The following is a 14,700-nucleotide window of genomic DNA, read 5'->3' as shown; positions in this document are numbered from 1 at the left end:
TCTTTAACTTCTGCCCCGTGTCCTCGTCACCTAGCTGACTTCTGCTCACCTTTTCCATCTTGGCTTAGATATCCTGCCTTCAGGAAAACTTCTGTCTCTCCAGGTCTCTTCTTGGGGTCCTGTCATCTCCTCTAACTTTTATCACAGCACTTGCCACCCTGGGTGTCCACCTCCTTTTGTGATTAACCTGTGAGCTCCTGGGGGCAGGGATCAGGTTGAACTCAATGTTCCATCCCCAGGCTGGTGCACTGCCTGGCACATAGTGAGTGCTCAATAAATAACCGAGAAGAAACATTGAGTGCGTGTCTCTTGCTACCACTTTATCTAAAGCCACTGAAGTGATCTGGACCTGAGGCACTCTTGTGCCAGTGGGTGTTTTTGTTTAGAGAAGGCTGAGGACTGACTCACAAAGAGCCCCGAGCAGGGTGCCCTTGCCCATGGCAGCTCCACAGGGCCCTGAGAAAGCGGCCGGTATAGGCCTGGTTAGTAGGGTGTCTTCTGCCATCAGCAGCCAGCCTGGGCCACTAAAGTTCTTCAGTTGCTGGTATGAGACAGAAATGGAATGAACCAGGGTTTGGGCAAATCCCATCGAGACAGATAGGCTAAGAGAAGTTTGGGGATTTTGTGGGTATGTCCCTAACCCCCGCTATTGGTGTCAGGGGAAAACAACACTCCTCTTCCCTTTGGCTTCCTTCAGAAGTCAGGTCTTAGATCTGAGAGGTCTAGGGCTGACCTGGGGGAGAGCACACTTCTCGCATCTGCAGTGGGGGAGTGAGGCAGTGCTTATGGAGACAGAGTTATAGGTCACTCTAGAGTCTTCTGAGAAATCGCATCTGAGAGGCAAAGCTGGTGACCTGTCTGTTAAATCACCCTGAGGCTGTGGAGGGCCGGAGGCTCAGCCAGCTGTGCGGACAGGGGCAGGCTGCCTGCATGCTTGCTTCCTGTCTGGCTGGCGCAGTTCTTTCAGAGCCCTCACTGAACTGAAATCATAAACACAAGCTTTCAGAGAAGCCAGTGATTTCTGCTTCTGTCTTCATCTGATTACGAGGAGATAACAGATGACTCTGTTCTAAAGTGCTGAGAAAACTCCCTGGTCTTACAGGCCGGGGCATGGGGCTATAGGCACCGTGCGGGTCCCAGACCACCTCTTCATCCCTGCCTGGCATGACAGCAAGGGCACATGGGCAATAGAGTGACCACAAGCCAGGGGCCTGGCCCATGAGTGTGACAAGAGCCTGGGAGACAGACTATTCCTGGGGAGCCGCGTCGTCTCAATGTGGTGTCCAAGAACCCAGCTTTCAGGTTCCAGCTCCCTCTTGAGTCTCCCAGCCTCCAGCCTCCCTCCAGCTCACCCTCCTTTCCCAGTCCCTGCAACACTTTCTGGAACATGCATTTTTTCCCCCTCCTCCTAATATTTTTATGTGTGTCACATTTTCCTTTCATATCCCTCAAGGTACCTGCTGCAAAGCAGGTCACACAGCAATCCCTTCATATTCATTTGCTCAAAATCCTTTTACTCACCATAAAAGTCAACCTCAAAATGCCTCCTAGCTTTGCAGTGTCCCAGTATGCTTATCTAAGCTCTATTTTCTTTGAAATGTCAATATGCTTATCTAAGCTCTATTTTCTTCTTTTAAATATCCTCAAAGAAAAAGGAAACATATAAATAATTAGAATGCTTGCTCAATATCAATTAACTAGATCTTTAGATATACATATGTATATGTATTTAGTTCAGTTCAGTTCAGTCGCTCAGTTGTGTCCGACTCTTTGCGACCCCATGAACTGCAGCACGCCAGGCCGCCCTGTCCATTACCAACTCCCAGAGTCCACCCAAACCCATGTCCATTGAGTCAGTATTAATTAAGCCCATATATTTTCAGAGTATATATGCATATCTTTATACACATGTTCACCTGTGAAGTTAGATGAAATAGGAATGTAAAACTGCATAGTGTCTTGCCTGACAAAAATAGAGTTGGGACACAAATTCAAGTTAACTATCATTTGCCTAGAAATTTCTCTCAACATATTCTTCTATCCCTTTCCCGATTTCCCTTATAGAAAACAGAGTAAGACACACAGAGGGCTGCCAGTGGAACCTTTCACAGCACCTATCTTGCCAGGGAGGTGCTCTACCATCCTTTAATCCATTTCCTTCTTAGAGTGTGGTGGCCAGAACTGATGGCTTGATCCTTGTCTCTGTGTTCTGAGCAATGCTAAGGGCAGCCAGTTTCTACTTGGTGGAAACCCTCAAACCACTGTCTAAGATAGTGTCAGTGATTTATCACTTATGGAGTAACTGTGATAACACAGTGATGCTCTGACAGCTTTACCAATCCAGTCTAACCTTGAATGACTTGAACTGTGTCTCCCTCAAAAGCTATGTTGAAATTCTAAGCACCAGCACCTCAGCCTTATTTGGAAATAAAGTCTTTGAAAATGTAATCCAATTGAGATGAGGTCATCAGGGTGGGGCCTAATTCAGCATGACTGGTGTCCTTATAAGAAGGGGAAATTTGGACACAGAGCTCAGACATGTACAGCGGGAGGACCTGATGAAGAGACACTGGGAGAACGCATGTGAAGAGTGGAGGGATGTGGCCACAAGCCAAGGGACATCTGGCGCCACCAGAAGCTGACAGAGGCAAGGAAGTCTTCCTTCCCCTGCAGGTTTCAGGGGGAAACCTGATCTGCAGGCGCCTAGATCAAAGACTTCTCACCCAGAACGATAACATTTCTGTTGCTGTAAGCCACCAGTGTGTGGTACTTCACGGTAGCCCCTGGAAACTAACACAAACCCCAATCTTCTGAAATAGATTTTTCACATCTGAATGTCACCCTTGATATTTAACCTTGATTTCCTCTTAAGATTACCACAAATAACGATTCTGTGATTCACTTTTCTGGATCTCAGTTTCTTTACCAAGAAAGTGCTGGATCATCGAAAAAGCAAGAGAGTTCCAGAAAAACATCTATTTCTGCTTTATTGACTATGCCAAAGCCTTTGACTGTGTGGATCACAATAAACTGTGGAAAATTCTGAAAGAGATGGGAATACCAGACCACCTGACCTGCCGCTTGAGAAACCTATATGCAGGTCAGGAAGCAACAGTTGTAACTGGACATGGAACAACAGACTGGTTCCAAATAGGAAAAGGAGTACGTCAAGGCTGTATATTATCACCCTGTTTATTTAACTTATATGCAGAGTACATCATGAGAAACGCTGGGCTGGAAGAAGCACACGCTGGAATCAAGATTGCGGGGAGAAATATCAATAACCTCAGATATTCAGATGACACCACCCTTGTGGCAGAAAGTGAAAAGGAACTAAAGAGCCTCTTGATGAAAGTGAAAGAGGAGAGTGAAAAAGTTGGCTTAAAACTCAACATTCAGAAAATGAAGATTATGGCACCTGGTCGCATCACTTCATGGCAAATAGATGGGGAAACAGTGGAAACAGTGTCAGACTTTATTTTTTGGGCTCCAAAATCACTGCAGATGGTGACTGCAGCCATGAAATTTAAAGACACTTACTTCATGGAAGGAAGGTTATGACCAAGCTAGATAGCATATTGAAAAGCAGAGACATTACTTTGCCAACAAAGGTCCGTCTAGTCAAGGCTATGGTTTTTCCAGTAGTCATGTATGGATGTGAGAGTCGGACTGTAAAGAAAGCTGAGCCCCGAAGAATTGATGCTTTTGAACTGTGGTGTTGGAGAAAACTCTTGAGAGTCCCTTGGACTGCAAGGAGATCCAACCTAGTCCATTCTGAAGATCAGTCCTGGGTGTTCTTTGGAAGGAATGATGCTAAAGCTGAAACTCCAGTACTTTGGCCACCTCATGCGAAGAGTTGACTCATTGGAAAAGACTCTGATGCTGGGATGGATTGAGGGCAGGAGGAGAAGGGGATGACAGAGGATGAGATGGCTGGATGCCATCACTGACTCGATGGACGTGAGTCTGAGTGAACTCCGGGAGTTGTTGATGGACAGGGAGGTCTGGCGTGCTGCGATTCATGGGATCGCAAATAGTCGGACACGACTGAGCGACTGAACTGAACTGAACTGGGGATAATAAATCTACCGAGCTTGCTGATTGCATGACAGCATAAAAGTAAACCTCATGTAAACTAGAGTTTCCTTTAGAAAGTATTATATGAATGTCATTTTAATTCTGTCATCTAACTCATCTGCCATATCCTTCAGCTTTGTTTTAAGTTGTTTTGACCGGGACCATTTTTAAAGTCTTTACTGAATTTGCTGCAATATTGTTTCTGTTCCATATTTTGTTTTTTTTGGCTGCAAGGCCTATGGGATCTTAGCTCCTCCACCAGGGATCGAACCCCTACCCCCTTCACCTAGAAGGTGAAGTCTTAACCACTGGACTGCCAAGGAAGCCCCCTCCTTCAGCTTTTTGTCAACCTAAAATCTGACTGCCATGCCTCCCCTCTCTCTATCAAGATGCATATAAAAATATTGCATAAGGTAAGTTCAGGCTCAGAACCCTGTGACCTGCCCTCTACCAGCAGCCCTCTCATAAAGCTGACAGAACCAGTCTCACCAACACACTTTGCAGGTATGGTTGTTAAATTCATTGTTAATCAACCAGCCATGGTCACTTTTTCCATCTGGTTCAGGAAGATGATATCAGAGAGTTTCAACTGTTTTGCTGGAATAAAGATAGACAATGCCTGCAGCATTTCTCTGATCTATTAGTCTGGAAATGAAGTTAACTGGCTCCCAGCAATTATCATTTTCCCCTAAGTGTCCACAAACCATCTTCTCATAAAACCTTCTAGAAATCTGCTTTAATCACATCCATCTCAGAGTATCCCAAACGTCATTTTCTCTCTTTTTGAATACTGGGAGCCTGTTTGCCCATCTCCCATCATTTGGTACCACTGCTCTATTCTGTCAAATCCCAACCACCAAACAGTGGGCATGGTTAATTCTTTGCCAACCTGAGAGGTAACTCACCTGGGCCTCTGAGATGGCTTTTAACCTTAGCTGCATAACAGAACCACCAGGGAACTTTAAATGAAAGTGATGCTACCCCCATCCCAGAGATTCAGTGTAACTGCTCTAGGATCTGGCCTGGGTGAGTTATAGCTCCCATCTGACTTCATTAGATATAATCCATTAATCTACTTCACATGGGTTTCAGTTCACCTAACAGTGGTTTCTGCCCTAATCTTTGTGCAATGAAGATATTTCTCTTTGGGAAAAATTAGAAGCAAAATAACAGCCTTGTTATTTGTCCTTGTTTTCTCCACCCTGCCGGTGCATCAGAAACAAACAGGCATCTCTATGGACACCTGGGTTTCAACTCCTATCTCGTGAACTGGAATGTCCAGGGGTGGGGCCCAGACCTGGTTTTTTTGTTTTTCTTTTTTTAAGCTCTGTGAATGATTCTGATGTGCATCCTGGCCAAGCCCCTCTGTATAAAGATCAGTGGATCTTTCTTTCTTCTTTTTCTTAGTTTCAAAAGACTACTTTGTTGTCGGAAAGCCTATTTAGGGGCCTAACTGTTCTGATTCAGCTTCCCCTCAAGGTCACACAATATACTAGCATTCCTTCTCAATTCCATGCCATTCCTCACTTAGTTTATATTGATTGCTCTTTATAAAATCGGGACACATAAGAGTCTACCGGCAAGCCACACTAGTCTCTTTAGATATTGCCCTCTGAGAGGCAGAATAACCTAGTGAGTTAGCATGCATGTTAAACTTTATGGTCTTGGGTAAATCATGCAGTCTCCCTTGTGCCTCCATTTCCTCATCTGTAAAATGGGGATATTAGTAGTCCTCATATACTTGTTATAAGGATAAGTGAAATAATGCTTTTAAGTGATGAGAACGGTACCCAGCAGAGAGTAAATATAAATTATTAGTAATGCTTCTTTGTCAATATTGATCCAACAGTATGATGAGAACAAACAGCATCATTTTTTGGATGATCCTTGATCTCACGTCATAGAATAATCATCGTTTTACTAGGGCAACCAGCGTGCGTTCATTTCCTACATAATCCAAACACTAGAACTCACCAGTCTACTCTCAAAAGCTAAGAGCCGGAAGTGTGGCCCACCCAAAGGGACCTTCCTGAATCTTTTATTGCCTTCCGACCCTTGTTGGTTTTTCCTCATTTTCACTGCATTTCCATTTACAGTATGTGCTTTTATACATCCTGGTGGGCTATCTTTAAACTTTCTGGAATAAAGTGAGATAAGAAAAACAAAAAGGAAGAAAGAAGATGAATTTTACTTCCAGCACTGCTGGCTGTGACATCATCTATCCTGTTCTCTGTAATGAGCAGGGGTGTGTGTGTCCACAGGGAGCTGTAGAGACAGGGGAAGGTGTGCAGTGCATGCCTCACCCGCTGACGCTGCCTTCAAGAACATAGACCCTCCTTTTCCAGGTTCTGAATTCCCAACAAATGACCCAGATACATTTTAATGCTGGATTTCCTAATTTTTGCCAACTAAGTCGATTAAAAAATAGAGTAGCCTGGCTGAATGGGTTGAACAGTCCTCCAGTTTGTGACCTCTATTTAGTAAAGTTGTTTCCACCTTTTAGGGGAAGAGAAGATCAAGACCCATTTGCTTTTTAAGCACAAATGATTAGCTTCATGGCATTTAAAAGTGGGAAGCCACTTGGTCCCTGGCCATTCTCTGGTCCACTGGAGACAGTCATGGCAGCATGCTGACCTCTGTGGCTGGCACACAGAAATGAGGAGCCACCCAAGTGCCAGGTCAAATGCCTCCACCCCCATAATCTGGTCCACAGCCTCATCTAAACTTTGTCTGAGGGAAAGTGGCTTCACTCCTGAGTGAATTTAAATTATTTAAATGCATTTTTTACTTTTTTATTTATTTAAATTTTTTATTTTATATTGGAGTATAGTCGAGTAATAATGTTGTGATAGTTTCAGGTGAGCAGCAGAGCAACTCAGCCATACTTATACATGTATCCAACCTCCCCCCAAACTCCTCTCCCATCCAGGCTGCCACCTAACATTGAGCAGAGTTCCCTGTGTTACACAGTAGGTCCTTGCTGAGTATCGATTTTAAATATATAAATGTATTATTATTTTTTTAATGGACGAAGTCTCTCAGACCATCAGGCACTCTGAACAACCAACTACAGTTGAATTCTATCAAACCCACTGCACGATGGAATTCAACCATTTCCCCCTCTCATTATTGTTTGCCAGACTATAAAAAAATAAATCCACATTTTTTACAAATTCTATTTGAAGAGTTGCATGGGAAACTCCTATCAGCTACCACTAACTTCCTCCCTCACACCTAGCTAATACCTCAGTGATCAAAGGAGTTTAGCCAACTACAATTTGTCTATAAACTGGGGGTTTATAGGGGTGTATAGACTCAGTCTATAGACTAATGCTGAAGTTCGAATACTTTGGCCATCTTATGTGAAGAGTTGACTCATTGGAAAAGACCCTGATGCAAGGAAAGACTGAAGTTAAAAAGGAGAAGAAGGTGGCAGAGGATGAGAGGGGTAGATAGCATCACTAACACAATGGACACGAATTTGAGCAAACTCCGGGAGATAGTGAAGGAGAGGGAAGCCTCGCGTGCTGCAGTCCACGAGGTCACAAAGCGTGGACATGACTTGGCAACTGAACAACAATAGATTCAGTCCTCTGTGCTCTCCTTTACAGGGAAGGGCAGTTATCCCCGTTATAAAGAAGTTGTTACCAAACTTGGAACACTTGCTACGGTGCTTTTAAAACAAAATTATGGGACAACTACTTGAAGATTATTTGGAAGTCAGGGGCCAGTTTGGAAACCTACAGAAGCTTGAAAGGGGCCCCCAAGACACAACTCCCTGTACCCCTTGCTCCCACAGAAGCAGGAAACGTGGTCCTTGATCAAGTGGGGAGTTTGTTGAGGTGACTTTCAAAGCTGCTTCTACCTATAAATTCTATGGCTCAATCATTTAAAGTAAGGTATTTCAAGCAAGACTTCTTGACCTGGGTTCCCGCTCCCAGGGCATGAGTGGCACATTTTCTGTGAGGGGCCAGTTAGTGACTATTTTAGGCTGTGTGGGCCGTGGGGCCTCTGTCACACCCACCCGCCTCTGCTGTGTGTCTCAGAAGTGGCCCTAGACGAGGTGTCAGTAGTGACCAGGCGTGGCTGCGTCCCAGGAACACTTTATTTATGGACACAGACATTTGAACTTCTTATAATGGCCAAGTGTCACCCAGCATTCTTCCTCAACCGCTGAAGAAAAATGTAAAGCCCATTCATAGTCTGAGGGTTGTGCAGAAAGAGTCAGTGGTTGGATCTGGCCAGTGGGCCAGAGTTTGCTGACTGCTGTGCTAGAGAAGGGACCTCAGGGCTTCCATGAACCTCCTAAAATACAGTAATGCATGTTGTGTAGATGGGCATATTTGGGTTTTCCTGGAGGAGTTCATTGTAGCAGGTTCTGGAAGGGGTGCTGACTTCACTGCTAAGTTAAGAACCACAGATTGAAAAGCTTCCCCTCATACAAGGCCTGAAATTCTCTGTGGAATAACTCTCTGAGGAACCACAGAGAGAAGAAAACCCTGAGAAGCAGTTTCAGGACTGGAAATGTCTCCACTTGCTCTAGGCCCTTGTACCACGGAGGCTCCAACATAGGGTGTTGCCTTTGGTCTCTTGGAGCTCCACGTGAAGGCTCCCTATGAAAACAGCTGGGAAAAGTCCCGACACAGACTATGTATCCAAGGCTGTTGCAAGACCAGGTGGAACCACAGTCACAGTATTTCTCTATTTCTTTTAGGGAAGGAGACATTCCTGGGCAATTCTGGGAGCGGTGCTGACACCTGCCTCCTGAAACCCTCACAGCCTTCCAACCTCACAGGTTTGCCCAGGTCCACATGTGGGCACACTGTTGGCTGTGACTATTTGCCTTTAAAAGTTGGTAGTGAAAATACAGAGCATACATTTCAGCCAGGATTCATTTTGGCTCATGTGGTTATACACTGCTCATGTCTGCATTGTCTGTACAGAGCTCACTGGCCCTTGACGAGATTCAGATTGGAGTTTTCAGTGGCCTAGAGGTGTCTCCAAGTGCCCCAAGAATCTTGGCTCCCTGGCGAGGCAGGCAGGGTCTCGGGGCATGGTGGGACACCTACACCATCCGTCACTAGTGGTACCCGGCTCACAAGCAGTGGACCCTGCTGAGTGCCCAGGTGATGGCCCAGAGGGAGAGCTCTTCTCACACTGGGGAGCCTGCCCCTCTCCAAGACCAGACATGAGAGGACAGGAGTGTCTGTTTCCCTCTCAAATACTGCAAAGGGGCTTGAAATCATCCCTGAGCCCAGGAGGCCTCCATTCTGCTGCTAACAGGAAGGATCTATGAGCTGCTAATGTGGGAAAGAAATGTCCCTTCCTAAGGAATTGTGTCCAACCCAGGCTGGTCCCCCTCACATACCTGACACCTCCCCTGTGCCCCTCTTTCCCAGCCCTCTTTGTAACCAGGGCTAAGAAATGACTTATTTGTTAACTGTCTCCTCCACAGGCTGGATATTTGGCTTGGGTGTCTGTCATGCATTTCCAGCACCAGCACAGAGCTTGGCATGGCCGAGTCCCTCCATGTGGACAACATAATAAAGCACAGCAACAGAGCCTTCTCTAGGCTGTATTACAAAGCTTACCTGTCTGATTTGTTTGACCTCACACCTACCCTACGGGGAGACAGTGCTGCCGCAACGGCCACTGGAGACCAGCACACAGCTTGCCCAAGGTGTGCAAGGTGGGGGAGCCAGGATTAGGTTTAGCCTGTTCTGACTCCAGGCTGTGTGCCTGGAGTGTGTTGTCCTGCCTCCCACTGAGAGGCACCACTGTGGTCACCTGTGCAAGAGGCTGAGGCTCTGAGCCCAGCCCGGTGGGCAGTCACTGGCTCTCACCAATAGTGTTGTTGCTGCATTAAAAACCAACCAACCAACCAACCAATAAGCAAAAATTGCCTTCCGCTCTGAGTCTCTCATAGTGCATGAGGCTGCCATCCCCACTAGACCCTTTGGGGTCATTTCTTCAACATGAAGGGTGAAGAGGAGCACAGTCCTTTGAAATTCTTCATTATGACCAAGAATAGAAATACATTTTCTGTGTAACCTAGTGAACATCACCTCACTCCACCACCCCCAAGTAAAGACGCAGCTTGTACACTTTACCTTCACTCTGCGTGATTCAGTCTGTGTTCTAGTCTTGCTATTTAGTTCTTTTCTACGGTACCCTACCCTAGTCAACCCGATCCTAGTCTTCATTAAAAATGTTTTCTGCCTTAACCTTCTAAATTGATTTTACAACCCACTGAGGGGAAGATCCAGAAGTCGCGTAAAGGGGCACCCAGCAGGGTGTCTGGAACTGAAAACATGTAGGAAATACAAGGTCGATACCCAGGAATAAAAAGTCTGAGGAGGAGACAGCATGCTACCTGCCATGGCCTGCCCTGAGCCTGAGCCCCCGGGCCAGGCTCTGCAGTGAGCTGGCCCCATGCGGCAGGGCGTGCAGCAGCAGGACCCGTGGCTGCTCCCACTGCAAGTGGGCAGACACAGTGGCAAAGCCAGCCCTGCTCTGCCTCTAACTGTGGAGCCCTTTTTCATTCATCATTTACTTTTCAAAGCAGTGTCATCATTGACAGCTGTTGAGTTTAGCTACTCTAGGGATGCTTTTTGGTACACGAAGAAACTTTCCAGTAGGTCCTGGCAAAAACCCTGATCTTCCAATGACCCATCTTTTCTCCCCATATTTATGAAGATGTCCTGGATGGAGATCAAGTTCTCTTGGCCCAAGGGGAAGAGAAGGTATTAGGGCTCTGCCTACTGGCTTTAAAATGGCAACTGTAAACACTCTAATAGATGCCTCTCAAGTCAAGATGAGGTCACCCACCTTCTCTTACCATTCAAAAATTTCAGGTTTCCTAATGCAGGATCTTATCACCCCAAATTCCTAGGTGCACACTGGAACAGATCTTAGGCCATAAAAAGTGAGACAAGAATTTAGAGATGGAACTGGGAGAGAAACATTCTCTGGAAAAAACACTTCTAGAGCTTCATTCATTCATCCCACACAGGCATACTGAATCCCTACTCTGTGCCAGGAGTTTTTGCTAAGAACACAGCTGTGAAAGAAACGGAAGCACATTCCTCCCCTAACACCTGACCCAGAGCTTGCTAATCGTCGCTGTAGGGTGATGGGCACACGGGGATTCTACTTTTCTTGCTACTTTTGTGCATGCTTGGAATTTTCCATAATGAAAAGTTAAACATATGAATCTCACACACTTGATGCTGGGTGAAAGAAGCCAGACATAAGAGAGTACATACAACATGACTCCATGTACGTGAGACTCAAGGACAAAGAGAAGTCTCCTCCAGAGACAGAAAGCAGATTGAGGGCTGCTGGTAGCGAAGGCATCTGGGAACTGCTCGGACACAGAGATGTTCATACATTCATGTACAAGTGGTTACATGGGTGCATCCATTTGTTAAAACACATCAAAATGGATACTTTAAACAGGTGACTTTTAGGCTCTGTAAATGCGGTTATAATAAAATTTAAAAACCACACACATCCCTGCCTGCATAGAGCATGTTTACATGGAGTAGCTGGAGCTGGGAAAAATTGTAGGGACCACGCAAGTCCCTCACTTTAAGGGAAGGAGCAGAGAGACTCAGTGTCTTGTGCAGGGTTTCACAGACTCTCACAGTGGGGACCTGGACCCAGCCCTGTCCAGTGACTTCTGTTTAGCTCACTGCCTGTGATACACAGCGGGGGCTAAGTTCTGGAATCCCCTGCTTTGGGGGTGATGGTATTTTGAGTCATCTGGTGGAATACCCACGTCCCAGGCACCTGGGTACCTGTAGCCTGAATCTGTAATGTCTCTCTAGGAGGACCACCAATCCTGTTGTTTCCAGCAATAGTGAGGTGCCAGCTACTTATGGGGAGGAGGAAGGAGTGGCTGAAGTGCCCAGTCAAGATCTGGTTTATTTTCCAGGTCACCTCAGCTGACAATCCCCACTCCAGGCTTATCTGTCCATCTCCTTGCTTCAGGCAATGATCATATCTCACTGTCCCCATTATTTTGGCCCCTCCTCCATGCCTAGCTGGGCTCACCCACCTGAAATACTCCACTGACACCCAAGCTCTGTGCTCCAGGGAAACTTCTTTAGGGGTGGAGTAGGTCCCAGAAAGGAGGAGCCCAAATAACACTCAGGCTTGGAAAGATGCAGGTCGGTGATCCAGGCCTTCTCACTTTAAAGAGACTGAGGCTGATGTGCAAACTTAAGAAACCTTTACAAACCCAATGTGTGTTTGCTAGGCCCCAGAACTCTAGGATAATGTTTTAGCAAATGCCAGCTTGAGGGCTGGAAGACAGAGCCCATCCATGAGAAAAGCTTAATGTTCTGCTGTTACTTAGACGCATGTTACCCAGGCTTTGACCACTGTGCCTCCACCCCTGGCTGCAGGACGACCTGAAGCCTTGTCTGCAGAGATGGGCAGGTGGGTACTGTTCATCCACCTACGTGCCACCCCAGATGGGACCATCTACAAGATGGTGGGTGGGAAGTGGCTCCTGTGACCCACACAGGCCTGATCGGGGAGGAGGCTGTCTTCTAAACCTCAAGACTCTGATCCCAAAATTAAATCCTGGATTTTATCCTGTTGTGGTGGCTCAAATGGTAAAGCATCTGCCTACAATGCAGGAGACCCAGGTTCGATCCCTGGATTGGGAAGATCCTCTGAAGAAGGCAATGGCAACCCACTCCAGTACTCTTGCCTGGAAAATCCCATGGACGGAGGAGCGTGGTAGGCTGCAGTCCATGGGGTCTCAAAGAGTCGGACATGACTGAGCGACTTCTCTTTCACTGTTTTCACTTTTTGTAGCCCTCAGGGATTCCGTGTTCAGTATCTCCTCCTGCCATCTCGGCTCCTTACGTCACACGGTGACATGAAAGTGTTCCATGTTCCTAGGGGGTTCTTTTCTTCTATGTTTACATTCCCCGCACCCAGGGCATCCCACAGGACACAAAGCACACACCCACGAAACACTGGCTAGAAGAGCCACTCTGAATCCTGCCCTTCTCTTTTCCCTGTCATGCCTTCTCCTAGGTAGCTCTCTCTTCCTAACCCTTCCTGGCTTTCTCTGCCAAGATCCAGCAACTCTCGAGAACCTTCCCTGACGCTCCTGCCCTTCCCCACTTCAGTCAGGAACAGCCTACTAGGTCCCATGCTCCCAGATGAGATGCGTATGTGTTATCTTAAGTGCTCATGGGGTGGAAGGAGACTAAATTCAATGTGCACTAATTTGGTGAATCTACGAAGATGAATCCCCATATAACAGCTATCAAGTCATAAATAAAAACTTTAGAGCTTATGGAAATGCCTTCCCCTGGGGTGGGGGGCTGGAAGGACCAGAGTGATACATACATGGGCCCTCCAGTCCCTGGACACAGGGATGATCCTGCAATCAGAATTCTCTGAGAGAAATTTACTGTGCAGAGTCAAAGACACCCAGTGAGGCTGTTTAGCTTAGAAATACTTGGGAAGCTGTGACTGCTACCATTTCAGGGCTGGGACACTGAAAGTTATACAGCCGTGCTCAGCAAAGGCACAGTAAAGGCTGGCTGACGGCAGGAACAGTAGAGGTCATGGGCAAATCCACTGAATAAAAGGTGGGGAACCTTGGGATATTCCAAGGGGCAAAGGGCTTGAATACTGGTGTCCAGGGTGGCTCCTCCTTCTAAGAACTCCCCCAGCTCAGACCAGTGGCTACGCCAGCATTAAGCCTCAGGAGGCTCTCCGGCAGAGTCTAAACTGTGTTCTCTGCCAGTCTTTAGATGCCTTTCTGCTTGCGATGGATGGCTGCGCCCCTGCACACAAGGTGTTAACCTTCATCTGAATGCCTGGCTCCGCCACCAGTGTAGATCAGAAATCTGGTCCAGAATTGCCTCCCTCAGCTTAGACGCCCCACTGTCTCCACCACCATCAGCATCAGCACCAGCCCCAGCACCCCCTGCATATCAAGGACTGTCCTAACCACTTCACATCACCAGGTTTTTCCCTCCTGACAGCAATCCAGTATGGCAGATTTTATCATCCCTGTTTCACGGATCAGCAGAAGTTCAGAGAAATGAGATGACTTTCTCAAGATCTGACAGCCCCAATCGGAACCTGGTTGTATCTGATTCCACATCTCAGCCTTCAAATATTAATATCACACTACCTCTTGCAATCCTGAACTCTTGATTCTTGGAATCTTGGGATAAGAGGAAGAAAGGCTATAACAGGCTGGGCTGGGGGTAGTGAATGGAGAGAGACAGGAACTAAAATTTATCGAGAATCTGTAGTACGCAAAGCATCTGAGGTTTGTAAGCTAATCCTGTAGTAATTCTGTGAGTGGGTATTCTCAAGCCCATTATACAGATAAGGAGGTCAGGGTTCAAGAAGGCTAGAGGTGAATTCCTAGGTTCATATGGCTATCCTATGAGAGCAATTTTATTCCCGCCCAAGTCCCTCTGGGGTGACAGCCAGTGCCCTGTCCACTGCACCATGCCACCACCTGGGCCAACTACCAAAAACAGGATCCTGGACTTTTTCCATGCCCTCCGCCCTGGCCAGCATCCTGGCTCTTGGAGGAACTCTGCAGCTTCTTGGAGGCTAGGGTTGTCACTCTGGCATGGA

General features: G+C 46.7%; 1 protein-coding gene across 1 annotated transcript in view; it reads right to left on the bottom strand.

Annotated features, from left to right (window-relative positions):
* PRKCE (protein kinase C epsilon) overlaps positions 1-14,700 on the bottom strand; it is a 541,930-nt gene that overhangs the window by 7,979 nt on the left and 519,251 nt on the right. The window lies entirely within an intron of this gene.

Source organism: Bos javanicus, chromosome 11 (genome assembly GCF_032452875.1).
Source record: "Bos javanicus breed banteng chromosome 11, ARS-OSU_banteng_1.0, whole genome shotgun sequence".
NCBI classification, from domain to species: Eukaryota; Metazoa; Chordata; class Mammalia; order Artiodactyla; family Bovidae; genus Bos; species Bos javanicus.
The sequence above is the reverse complement of the archived record's forward strand: the minus strand, read 5'-3'. Positions and strand labels throughout refer to the sequence as shown.